The sequence below is a fragment of the Melospiza melodia genome, chromosome Z (assembly GCF_035770615.1).
Source record: "Melospiza melodia melodia isolate bMelMel2 chromosome Z, bMelMel2.pri, whole genome shotgun sequence".
Taxonomy (NCBI): domain Eukaryota; kingdom Metazoa; phylum Chordata; class Aves; order Passeriformes; family Passerellidae; genus Melospiza; species Melospiza melodia.
The window spans coordinates 77011853-77025072 of NC_086226.1; the positions used below are offsets into that span (position 1 = coordinate 77011853).

At 49.1% G+C, this 13220-nt stretch overlaps 1 protein-coding gene across 1 annotated transcript in view; it reads left to right on the forward strand.

The window, feature by feature from the left end:
- The first annotated feature begins 758 nt into the window (after nucleotides 1-758).
- The window catches only part of LOC134432561 (uncharacterized), a 54840-nt gene continuing 42378 nt past the window's right edge, over nucleotides 759-13220 (forward strand). Inside the window, exons 1-2 of the mRNA XM_063181405.1 lie at nucleotides 759-793; nucleotides 1252-1383. The gene's annotated coding sequence lies outside the window, so the exon portion shown is untranslated. The remainder of the gene's footprint in view (nucleotides 794-1251; nucleotides 1384-13220) is intronic.

Here is a 13220-nt window from a genome sequence, read left to right on the forward strand (position 1 = left end):
TAGGCGGCCATTGGTTGTGTAAGGCTCCTGTCAAGTCATTCAGCTAAAAAAGGGGTTTCTGTACCCACAGGGGCAGCATTTGCAAGGGAACCTGGAAGGACAAGCAAGACAGCTTTGGAAATGTAGACTGGCAGACTTTCTTGGAGGGCCTTCTAAAAACTCTGCAGTTGTTCCCAGAATTCAGGAAAAGCTTCTTTCTTTCTAAATTTTGTCACGAAGGGATTTGACTGTCTAACTTGATCTTTTACTGAGTGCTAAAATATTGATTCCCTTTGCAAGGAAGTGCAGACTCCAAAACAGTAAATGTCTGCTCCAGAACCCTGGAGCTGCTGCTGTGCTGTTTCACAATACAGCTGCCACAGCTCAGGAGGATTTTGGGGAAGCTTTCCTGGGCAACTTGTTTCCAGCAAGTTAATGAGAATTAGGGTATGCAAATGATTTTTTTAAAAAAAGTACCTGAGGGAGAGGATAAAAAAAGCTGCTTGATGTGTTTGGTAAAACGGGAGCATTGAGTGTTACAGATGAATTTGCATTTTCTTGGTCATGTTTGTATTCATTTACTGGCAAAACAGCCAAAGTGTAGGCACAAGCAAGAATATTGTCCTGATCTCTTGCTGGCCGTGTGAATGAAATGTGTCTCCTGGAGGGATTTTGTGAAATGGAAAATCATCTGTTTGGGTTTACTTGTTCTGTGGGATTCAGCAGCCCAGGCAGTTTTCTCACAGCATTTGTTCATTTTCCCTTGCCCACTACAGGTCAACTCAGGCATGTATTCAGAGGTACTGATCATGAGGTGAGTGAGAAAGGGAGATTTCATGTTCATTTCTTGTGTTAAGGAATTGTAGAGCCAGCTGTCAGCTTGGCCAGTACAGTAGAGTGTAGAGGGCCAGCTAGGGAGGCCGAAAGGAAATCATTTTCATGCCTTCGACAAAAACAAAAAAAGCATAGTAGATAATTTTAAATTTTCATCTCAGAGCCCTGAAGAACTATAAACTCAGTTTGGCAGTGAAAATGTCGCATCCTGACAGCAGCTAGAGAGGAATACTGAACTAAGACCAATTCCCTATAGAGTAGAATTAGCCCATTTCAATTTAGTCAGAGTGACTGAGAATTCTATTCCTATAGATTTAGAATCCCATTGGAATCAAAGTTTCTCATTCCTCCTTAGAAGATGTGGTGGTAAATGTGAAAAGAAATGAGGTTTTGAGTGATAGGTGACAGCCTGTCCTTCATGCTTCTCTCTTGCCACAGCTGACAGAACCAATAGCCATCTCTCCCCTGGCTCCCGCTGCTCCTGGAGAAGAAGCCCAAGAGGAGCAAATTGAGGTGGAGGAGCGCCAGACTCCATCAGTGCTCACACCTAAGCCTGGATATCCTGAGCCCGTAAGTTCCAGCTGTGTGTGATGCTGTCTTTAGAGCAAGGCAGAGGTGGAAGTTTCAGAGCAGCCAGCGCTTCCTGTTGCTGGCAGAGGGTGCTGAGTGCTGGAGTGCTGCCAGGAGCTCAGGATTTCCTGCAGGCAGCAATAGCAGAACTTGGCATTTGACCTGTGATGCTGAGGCCCAAAGGGCTGTTGCCTTTGGAAGAGCATCTGGCTGCTTGGTTTAGGGAAGCTCTGTCTCTGGGCTTCTGCAGCGCTGTGGCTGAGGGCACACATGGTAGTGCTGGAGGCCACGGGGCTTTGTTTGTTTTCCCTTGATGGAAAGGTGTGTTTGGCTTGTGAAACTGGTCTGCAGTTTTCTTCTGTAATTCTTCGGTTCTATCATGTCTTATTGCCTAGCTGCCTTTTTGCTTTGATAAGCTGCAAGGAGATGCTTATGTTGTCCATGAAGCTGGGCAGGCTCATTCTTCTCCCATGTGGCCAAAGAAAAAAAGCGCGTATTATGAAGCCTTCTTGTGAGGCAAAAAGCAGAAGGGGCAAGTTTCTTTGGATGCATTTTGTGATGTAGTCTGCTGGTTTGGAAAGTGCATGTGAGCCTGGAGTGGGGCTGAAGCTGCAAGTCCTTGACTGCTGTCTTGTGCAGTTCCAAAGGGGAAGGCCATCTTGGAAGGGTGAATGCTGTATCTGAAGTCAAATAGGCAGCTTTGTAGTTGGGGAGCTGCGTGGGCGAAAACGACCCAGGGTTTCTGCCGGTCTTGAGCAGCTGAAGATGAGGCAGCATGTGGCCAGATGGGCAAGAAGGCCAAGGGCATGGTGGGCTGTGTCAGCAGCAGTGTGGCAGCAGGAGCAGGGCAGTGAGCGTGGCCCTGTGCTGGGCAGCGCTGCAGCCACAGCTGGAGTGCTGTGTGCACTTGTGGGCCCTGGGAAGCAGAAAGTCATGGAGAGGCTGCAGTGTGTGCAGAGAAGGACAGGGGAGCTGGGCAAGGGAGTGCAGCACAAGGCCAGTGAGAAGGTTCTGAGGGACCTTTAATATGGACAGTGGAGGCACACGAGGGACCTTCAGGCAGACTTCCATCAATTCTTACATGACAGTGCTCAGCACAAGGGCCGTTTCCCTCACAAACATGCTCTCACTGAATCCAAGTGCTTTAGACATTGCAGTGGGAGACACTTCCATCTTGTTGCTTGCTGGCTAGTTGGTTTGCTAGGAGAGGAGGCTTTCATCATTTTTTGCATTTTCCAGCAAGCAAAGACGCTTCCGCACAATGTTTCATTCCCTGTTGCAGCACTTTACAGAGACTGTGATCCAGTTGGAGTTTTCCACGTCTGTAGCAGCAGTAGCAATGGATTGCTGTCTCTTTCCTACTTTTCAATTCAAGAACTAAAAGCTGCATTTTACAGAGACAACATTGCTTGCTGATAGCAGCCAGGGAGAAATATCAACTTCATATCCATCTAGAATTCTGTTGAGTTGGCCCATATTAATTTGGTCGGTGAAACTTAGAATCCCAGTGTGGCTACAAAATGGTCTGATTTCTCCTAAGAACATGTGGTGTAGATCTGAAAAGAAATGAGGTTTTGAGTGATAGGTGACAGCCTGTCCTTTATGCTTCTCTCTTGCCACAGCTGACAGAACCAATAGCTGTCTCTCCCCTGGCTCCCGCTGCTCCCGGAGAAGAAGCCCAAGAGGAGCAAATTGAGGTGGAGGAGCGCCAGACTCCATCAGTGTTCACACCAGTGCCTGGATATCATGAGCCCGTAAGTGCCAGTTGTGTGTGATGCTGTCTTTAGAGCAAGGCAGAGGTGGAAGTTTCAGAGCAGCCAGCGCTTCCTGTTGCTGGCTGAGGATGCTGAGTGCTGGAGTGCTGCCAGGAGCTCGGGATTTCCTGCAGGCAGCAACAGCAGAACTTGGCCTTTGACCTGTGATGTTGAGGCCCAAAGGGCTGGTGCCTTTGGGAGAGCATGTGGCTGCTTGGCTCAGGGAAGCTCTGTCTCTGGGCTTCTACAGCGCTGTGGCCGTGGGCATACGTGGTAGTGCTGGATGGCACGGGGCTTTGTTTCTTTGTTTTCCCTTGTTGTAAAGGTGTGTTTGGCTTGTGAAATTGGTCTGCAGTTTTCTTGATCTATTCTTCAGTGCAACAATTTTTTTGGGCCAGGTGTCTTTTGTCTTTTGATAAGCTGCAAGGAGATGGATGTTATGTGCATGGAGCTGTGGGGGCCATTCTTGTCCTGTGTGGCCAAAGAAAGTATGCACGCAGTTGGGAAGCCTTCTTGTGAGGCCAAAAGCAGAAGGGGCAAGTTTCTGTTGATGCATGTAGTGATGAAGTCTGTTGCATTGGGAAGAGCCTTGGAGCCTGGAGTGGGGGTGAATCCACGAGTCCTTGACTGCTGTCTTGTGTTGCTCAGAAGAGGTACATGTAGAAGTGGTGGATGCTGTATTTGAACTCAAGCGGGCCATGCTGGGAGCTGGGCAAGGGTGTAGAGGACAAGCCCAGTGAGGAGGTGATGAGGGAGCTTTGATCTGGGCAATGAAGGAGGCTCACGAGGGACCTTCAGGCAGGCTTCCATCAATCCTCACGCGACAGTGCTCACCACTCGGGCCGTTTCCCTACCAAACGTATCCTCAGTGAATCCAAGTGCTTTAGACACTGGAGTGGGGACAATTCCATCTTGTAGCTTGCTGGCTAGTTGGTTTACTAGGAGAGGAAGCCCTGTTTGTTTTCTCCTTTTCCAGCAAGCAACGATGCTTCTGCACAATGTTTCCTGCTCTTTTGTAGCCTTGAATGAGATTGTGATCCAGTTGGACTTTTCCACTTCTGTAGCAGCAAAGACAATGGATTGCTGTTGCTTTCCTACTTTTCCAATTCAGAGCTTTCAGGAACAAAAGCTGTATTTTACAGGGACAACATTGCTTGCTGATAGCAGCCAGGGAGAAATATCAACTTCATATCCATCTAGAGTTCTGTTGAATTGGCCCATATTATTTTGGTGGGTGGGACTTAGAATCCATATGTTGCTATTAAATGTTCTGGTTTCTCCTTAGAATATGTGGTGGTAGATCTGAAAAAAAATGAGGTTATGAATGATACGTGACAACCTGTCCCTCATGCATCTCTCTTGCCACAGCTGACAGCACCAAGAGCCATCTCTCCCCTGGCTCCCGCTGCTCCTGGAGAAGAAGCCCAAGAGGAGGAAATTGAGGTGAAGGAGCACCAGACTCCATCAGTGATCACACCAGAGCCTGGATATTGTGAGCCCGTAAGTGCAAGTGGAGTGTGGTGCTGTCCTTAGAGCAAGGCTGAGGTGCAAGTTTCAGAGCAGCCAGCGCTTCCTGTTGCTGGCTGAGGATGCTGAGTGCTGGAGTGCTGCCAGGAGCTCGGGATTTCCTGCAGGCAGCGACAGCAGAACTTGGCCTTTGACCTGTGATGTTGAGGCCCAAAGGGCTGGTGCTTTTGGGAGAGCATCTGGCTCCTTGGCCCAGTGAGGCTCTGTCTCTGGGCTTCTGCAGCGCTGTGGCTGATGGCTCACGTGGTAGTGCTATATGATACGGGCCTTTGTTTCTTTGTTTTCCCTTGATGGAAAGGTGTTTTTTGCTTGTGAAATTGGTCTACCGTTTTCTTGAGGAATTCTTCATTTCTACAAAGTCTTTCGGGCCAGGTGTCTTTAGTCTTTTGATAAGCTACCGAAGATGGTTATGTGTCACAATCCATCCAAGTGAATGGATGTTTTGATGGTTCATAGGAGGTGATCGCAGGGTGCAAAAGAACTAACACGGTACAAGGGGGTTTGCAACAATTATCAAAACAAATGCACCTTTATTGAATGACCACTGCAAAACGCGATTGAGGGATTAAGGGAGAGAAAAAGATAGAGAAAGAGAGAGAAGAGAGAGAGAGAGGGGGAGATATAGCTACCGACATAGAACAAAGTCTTTTGGTCCAGTCCGGTCGAGGATCTGCCTGATACGCTCGGGAGATCTCAAAATCTGTAGCTAACTCAGAGGTTTTTATTATTGAAAATTGTGGGGGGGTGGGGGGGGGGTGGGAAAGAGATACAATAGGGAATAGATGTAACAGGTAGTCTATATTCTCAGCAGTAAATGAGAGCCATTGTTTTCTTGGTCCAGTGGTCACACCTGCAGGCAAACATCTCGCTTTGATCAGCTTGCCTCCCCCCACACACCTCTCTCAGGCTGGGGGTTTCAGTCCCAGTCCTTGATGGAGAGGGTCCTTACATCTCAGTCTGTCTGTCACGGTGGTTGTAAAGCAGGTGAGGGTCTTCTGTGGGAGACCACCTGAGACTCAGGACAAGTCCAACCAGGCCAAGAGATGGGACAGATTCCAAAGCCGTTGTTCTAAATGGGGCACAGTGCCCCCTTCTTAGCAGACAGCAAACTACACCTGGGAAAACAAAGAGCTTAACGCTGAGCTTTCAGGTGTCCAAGCCTTTGGCCTGTGACTTTCTCCTTCAGAACCAGAGATTATTGACGGGGCGGGGTGGGGAGGGTCTTCTCTTCAGTGGTCTCCCAATGACAGTCGTGAGGCAGATGAGGGAAAATTTGGACAGACTCACATTATGTTGTCCATGAAGCTGTGGGGAGCTATTCTTGTCTTGTGTGGCCAAAGAAAGGAAACGCACGCAGTTGGGAAGCCTTCTAGTGAGGGAAAAACCAGAAGGGGCAAGTTTCTGTTGATGCATTTAGTGATGAAGTCGGCTGCTTTGGCAAGAGCCTTCGAGCCTGGAGTGGGGATGAGGCCGCGTGTCCTTGACTGCTGCCTTGTGTTGCTCTGAAGAGGGACATGTAGAAATGGTGGATGCTGTACTTGAACTCAAAAAGGCCATGCTGTGGCTGGGAAACTGCATGGGTTAAAAGGCCCCAGGGGTGCAATAGAAGATCAGCTGAACTAGAGCCAGCTTGGGACCAGGTGTCCAAGAAGGCCAAAGGCATGGTGGGCTGTGTCAGCAGCAGTGGGGCAGCAGGAGCAGGGCAGTGAGTGTGGGCAGCGCTGCGGCCACAGCTGGAGTGCTGTGTGCAGCTGTGGGCCCTGGGAAGCAGAAAGTCCCTGAGAGGCTGCAGTGTGTGCAGAGAAGGACACGGGAGCTGGGCAAGGGAGTGCAGCACAAGGCCAGTGAAGAGGCGCTGAGGGAGCTTTAGTCTGGACAATGCGAGGTTCATGGGGGACCTTCAGGCAGATTTCCATCAATCCCTACACGACAGTGGTCAGCACAGTCGCTGTTTTCCTACCAAACATGCCCTTACTAAATCCAAGTGCTTTAGACACCAGAATAGGTGATACTTCCATCATGTGTTTTCAGGCTAGTTGGTTGTTTGGAGAGTAGCTAAGAATTGGAAATGTACCAGGCCGTGGCCAATTCCAAGTCCTACACCTGCAAGATAGTGTGTCCTTGTGCCCAGCTGTAGTATGATAACAAATAGTTAAAGAGACATGAGAAAAGAGAGATGTAACATCTGAAGAATGGAGAAGAGCTGATGTAGTGGTGTGGCCAATGGACAGTGTAAATTACAGAATATTCATGAGCTTATTACTTGCTGTATAAATATCTGATGCTCTCTTCAATAAAGGAAGCTTGCTAATTGTCATAGTGAGCGTCCCAAGTTTTCTCTGCAAGCGACAAAACACTCATCCCTGACAAATGGCTCAATGTGCAACAGTTGGTTTGCCAGAAGAGGAAGCCCTGTTTGTTTTCTCCTGTTCCAGCAAGCAAAGATGCTTCTGCACATGGTTTCCTGCACTTTTGATGCCTTGAATGAGATTGTGATCCAGTTGGAGTTTTCCACGTCTGCAGCAGCAATAGCAATGGATTGCTGTCTCTTTGCTACTCTTCCAAATCGGAGCTTTCAAGAACTAAAAGCTGCATTTTACAGAGACAACATAGCTTGCTGATAGCAGCCAGGGAGAAATATCAACTTCATATCCATCTAGAATTCTGTTGAGTTGGCCCATATTAACTTGGTCGGTGAAACTTAGAATCCCAGTGTGGCTACAAAGTGGTCTCATTTCTCCTAAGAACATTAGGTGGTAGATCTGAAAAGAAATGAGGTTTTGAGTGATATGTGACAGCCTGTCCTTTATGCTTCTCTCTTGCCACAGCTAACAGAACCAATAGCCGTCTCTCCCCTGGCTCCCGCTGCTCCCGGAGAAGAAGCCCAAGAGGAGCAAATTGAGGTGGAGGAGCACCAGACTCCATCAGTGCTGACTCCAGAGCCTGGATATCGTGAGCCCGTAAGTGCCAGTTGTGGGTGGTGCTGTCTTTAGAGCAAGGCAGAGGTGGAAGTTTCAGAGCAGCCAGCGCTTCCTGTTGCTGGCTGAGGATGCTGAGTGCTGGAGTGCTGCCAGGAGCTCGGGATTTCCTGCAGGCAGCGACAGCAGAACTTGGCCTTTGACCTGTGATGTTGAGGCCCAAAGGGCTGTTGCCTTTGGGAGAGCATGTGGCTGCTTTGCTCAGGGAAGCTCTGTCTCTGGGCTTCTGCAGCGCTGTGGCTGAGGGCATACGAGGTAGTGCTGGAGGTCACGGGGCTTTGTTTGTTTTCCCTTGTTGGAAAGGTGTGTTTGTCTTGTGAAATTTGTCTGCAGTTTTCTTCTCTAATTCTTCGGTTCTATCATGTTGCCATGGTTCGAAACCGACACAATTCCAGTGCCCCCATGAAAATTCCCTCTCCCTGGCATCTGCTGTGAGGTGGTACCCGGAAATAATCAAAGCCGGCTCCTGCTTAAGGCAAAATGAAAAAAAAAAATCTTTACTAACTAGACTACAAAAATCTAAACCACAAAGGAGAAAGAAAAAAAAACACAAGGAAAAATGAAAACTACACAGAAACACTTCCCCCTCCTCCTCCAGGTCCCCAGTACATTTACATTTCCCAAAATTATCCACTCGCGGTCTGGCACCACCTTTTAGAAAATCAAATCTTCAGCTCATGAAGAGTAGATGGAGTCCTTCCTTGTGCCACGGACTTCTTGTCACATTTAGCATTGCCCGGAGTCCTGCTATCTCGTGACATCTTCTTTCCATGCCAAGGTGCTCTCACCACCAGGCATGGGATGGGGCAGAAGCCTGCTTTCAGGGTAGACCTTTTTAAGGATGCCCCGTCTCGTTCCAAGCAGAGCACAGTCTCATCTCTGGGACCTTTGTCCCCCCCATTTCTTCTAAACCCCCTGGGGCCGAGGGGTCTCAACACCGAACTCTCTTGGCTCCGAGCCTCCACTTCCCCCTGGAATACAGCCTCTGTATCACCAGGAAACAGTCCATGGATATACAACAAAAGAGTCCAGCAAAATTGCCACTCCATCTTCCTCCATTCCTTCAACATCTCTCTTTCTCTTTGCCAGACCCCCTTACTGGCCTATTTCATCCTTCATCCTCCACTCTTATCCCTTTCCTAGGAAAGGTAATGTTCCGTGAAGTTCTCATTATCCACAAGGGTTAAAACTCTCCCAGGTGGCTGGGCAGCTTGCTGCCCCCCACCCCCACTTCTCCTCCCAGCCGTGCTGCCACCACATGACATCAAGTTTCAAGGTAACAGTTCAAGCAAAGGCTGCATTCTCTCTCCGTCTCCAAAAGTGGGGGGGGGGGGGGGGGGGGGGGGGAAACAGGTCACTCGGTGCCCCCTCCACCCTTCCACCGGGTCTGGCCTACCGTAGATGGGCCACGTGGCTTTCCCCTTGCCCAGCCCAGCCAGCAACTGGGCCGGGAGAGAGACCCAACTCCTTCCCGCCAGAAATCCAAAGAGAGCTCTGAAGAAAAAGAGCCCTGGTTTTAACTCCTTGGGTTTGTTGTCTCAAGAGGCGGATCCAATGCCCCACTGGTCAAAGCAGGTGGTCATCTTAAAATCCGAACACCCATTGGTGACCACAGCAAAAACAACATATCCCAGATGTCCCATTTCCGGTCAAAACATTTTTGATAAGCTGCAAGGAGATGGATGTTATGTGCATGGAGCTGTGGGGGCCATTCTTGTCCTGTGTGGCCAAAGAAAGTATGCACACAGTTGGGAAGCCTTCTTGTGTGGCCAAAAGTAGAAGGGGCAAGTTTCTGTTGATGCATGTAGTGATGAAGTCTGTTGCATTGGGAAGAGCCTTGGAGCCTGGAGTGGGGGTGAAGCCGCGTGTCCTTGACTGCTGCCTTGTGTTGCTCAGAAGAGGTACATGTAGAAATGGTGGATGGTGTATTTGAACTCAAAAAGGCCATGCTGTGGCTGGGAAACTGCATGGGTTAAAAGGCCGCAGGGGTGCCGTAGAAGATCCGCTGAACTAGAGCCAGCTTGGGACCAGGTGTCCAAGAAGGCCAAGGGCATGGTGGGCTGTGTCAGCAGCAGTGTGGCAGCAGGAGCAGGGCAGTGAGCGTGGCCCTGTGCTGGGCAGCGCTGTGGCCACAGCTGGAGTGCTGTGTGCACTTGTGGGCCCTAGGAAGCAGAAAGTCCCTGAGGGGCTGCAGTGTGTGCAGAGAAGGACAGGGGAGCTGGGCAAGGGAGTGCAGCACAAGGCCAGTGAGGAGGCGCTGAGGGAGCTTTAGTCTGGACAATGCAAGGTTCATGAGGGATCTTCAGGCAGATTTCCATCAATCCCTACACGACAGTAGTCAGCACAGTCGCTGTTTTCCTACCAAACATGTCCTCACTAAATCCAAGTGCTTGAGACACTGGAATAGGTAATACTTCCATCATGTGTTTTCTGGCTAGTTGGTTGTTGGGAGAGTAGCTAAGAATTGGAAATGTACCAGGCCGTGGCCAGTTCCAAGTCCTAAACCTGCAAGATAGCGTGTCCTTGCTCCCAGCTGTAGTATGATAAATAGTTAAAGAGACATGAGAAAAGAGAGTTGTAACATCTAAAGAATGGAGAAGAACTGATGTAGTGGTGTGGCCAATGGACAGTGTAAATTACAGAATATTCATGAGCTTATTACTTGCTGTATAAATATCTGATGCTCTCTTCAATAAAGGAAGCTTGCTAATTCTCATATTGAGTGTCCCAAGTTTTCTCTGCAAGCGACAAAACACTCATCCCTGACAAATGGCTCAATGTGCAACAGTTGGTTTGCCAGAAGAGGAAGCCCTGTTTGTTTTCTCCTGTTCCAGCAAGCAAAGATGCTTCTGCACATGGTTTCCTGCACTTTTGACGCCTTGAATGAGATTGTGATCCAGTTGGAGTTTTCCACGTCTGCAGCAACAATAGCAATGGATTGCTGTCTCTTTGCTGCTCTTCCAAATCGGAGCTTTCAAGAACTAAAAGCTGCATTTTACAGAGACAATATCGCTTGCTGATAGCAGCCAGGGAGAAATATCAACTTCATATCCATCTAGAATTCTGTTGAGTTGGTCCATATTAATTTGGTCAGTGGAACTTAGAATCCCAGTGTGGCTACAAAATGGTCTGATTTCTCCTAAGAACATGTGGTGGTAGATCTGAAAAGAAATGAGGTTTTGAGTGCTAGGTGACAGCCTGTCCTTTATGCTTCTCTCTTGCCACAGCTGACAGAACCAACAGCCGTCTCTCCCCTGGCTCCCGCTGCTCCTGGAGAAGAAGCCCAAGAGGAGCAAATTGAGGTGAAGGAGCACCAGGCTCCATCAGTGATCACACCAGAGCCTGGATATCATGAGCCCGTAAGTGCCAGTTGTGTGTGGTGCTGTCTTTAGAGCAAGGCAGAGGTGGAAGTTTCAGAGCAGCCAGCGCTTCCTGTTGCTGGCTGAGGATGCTGAGTGCTGGAGTGCTGCCAGGAGCTCGGGATTTCCTGCAGGCAGCGACAGCAGAACTTGGCCTTTGACCTGTGATGTTGAGGCCCAAAGGGCTGGTGCCTGTGGGAGAGCATGTGGCTGCTTTGCTCAGGGAAGCTCTGTCTCTGGGCTTCTGCAGCGCTGTGGCTGAGGGCACACGTGGTAGTGCTGGAGGTCACGGGGTGTTTTTTGTTTTCCCTTGATGGAAAGGTGTGTTTGGCTTGTGAAACTGGTCTGGAGTTTTCTTCTGTAATTGTTTGGTTCTATCATGTCCTTTTGCCTAGCTGCCTTTTTGCTTTGATAAGCTGTAAGGAGATGCTTATGTTGTCCATGAAGCTGGGCAGGCTCATTCTTCTCCCATGTGGCCAAAGAAACAAAGTGCATATTATGAAGCCTTCTTGTGGGGCAAGAAGCAGAAGGGACAAGTTTCTTTGGATGCATTTTGTGATGTAGTCTGCCGCTTTGGAAAGTGCATGTGAGCCTGGAGTGGGGCTGAAGCTGCAAGTCTGTGACTGATGTCTTGTGCAGTTCCAAAGGGGAAGGCCATCTTGAAAGGGTGAATGCTGTATCTGAAGTCAAGTAGGCAACTTTGTAGTTGGGGAGCTGCGTGGGCGAAAAGGACCCAGGGTTTCTGCCGGTCTTGAGCAGCTGAAGATGAGGCAGCGTGTGGCCAGATGGGCAAGAAGGCCAAGGGCATGGTGGGCTGTGTCAGCAGCAGTGTGGCAGCAGGAGCAGGGCAGTGAGCGTGGCCCTGTGCTGGGCAGCGCTGCAGCCACAGCTGGAGTGCTGTGTGCACTTGTGGGCCCTGGGAAGCAGAAAGTCCCTGAGGGGCTGCAGTGTGTGCAGAGAAGGACACGGGAGCTGGGCAAGGGAGTGCAGCACAAGGCCAGTGAGGAGGTGCTGAGGGAGCTTTAGTCTGGATAATGCGAGGTTCATGAGGGATCTTCGGGCAGACTTCCATCAATCCCTACACGACAGTGCTCAGCACAGTCGCTGTTTTCCTACCAAACATGCCCTCACTAAATCCAAGTGCTTTAGACACCAGAATAGGTGATACTTCCATCATGTGTTTTCTGGCTAGTTGGTTTGCTGGGACAGTAGCTAAGAATTGGAAATGTACCAGGCCGTGGCCAATTCCAAGTCCTAAACCTGGAAGATAGTGTGTCCTTGCGCCCAGCTGTAGTATGATAACAAATAGTTAAAGAGACATGAGAAAAGAGAGATGTAACATCTGAAGAATGGAGAAGAGCTGATGTAGTGGTGTGGCCAATGGACAGTGTAAATTACAGAATATTCATGAGCTTATTACTTGCTGTATAAATATCTGATGCTCTCTTCAATAAAGGAAGCTTGCTAATTGTCATAGTGAGCGTCCCAAGTTTTCTCTGCAAGCGACAAAACACTCATCCCTGACAAATGGCTCAATGTGCAACAGTTGGTTTGCCAGAAGAGGAAGCCCTGTTTGTTTTCTCCTGTTCCAGCAAGCAAAGATGCTTCTGCACATGGTTTCCTGCACTTTTGATGCCTTGAATGAGATTGTGATCCAGTTGGAGTTTTCCACGTCTGCAGCAGCAATAGCAATGGATTGCTGTCTCTTTGCTACTCTTCCAAATCGGAGCTTTCAAAACTAAAAGCTGCATTTTACAGAGACAACATCGCTTGCTGATAGCAGCCAGGGAGAAATATCAACTTCATATCCATCTAGAATTCTGTTGAGTTGGCCCATATTAATTTGGTCGGTGAAACTTAGAATCCCAGTGTGGCTACAAAATGGTCTGATTTCTCCTAAAAACATTAGGTGGTAGATCTGAAAAGAAGTGAGGTTTTGATTGATAGGTGACAGCCTGTCCTTTATGCTTCTCTCTTGTCACAGCTGACAGAACCAATAGCCGTCTCTCCCCTGGCTCCTGCTGCTCCTGGAGAAGAAGCCCAAGAGGAGCAAATTGAGGTGGAGGAGCAGCAGACTCCATCAGTGCTGACTCCAGAGCCTGGATATCGTGAGCCCGTAAGTGCCAGTTGTGTGTGGTGCTGTCTTTAGAGCAAGGCAGAGGTGGAAGTTTCAGAGCAGCCAGCGCTTCCTGTTGCTGGCTGAGGATGCTGAGTGCTGG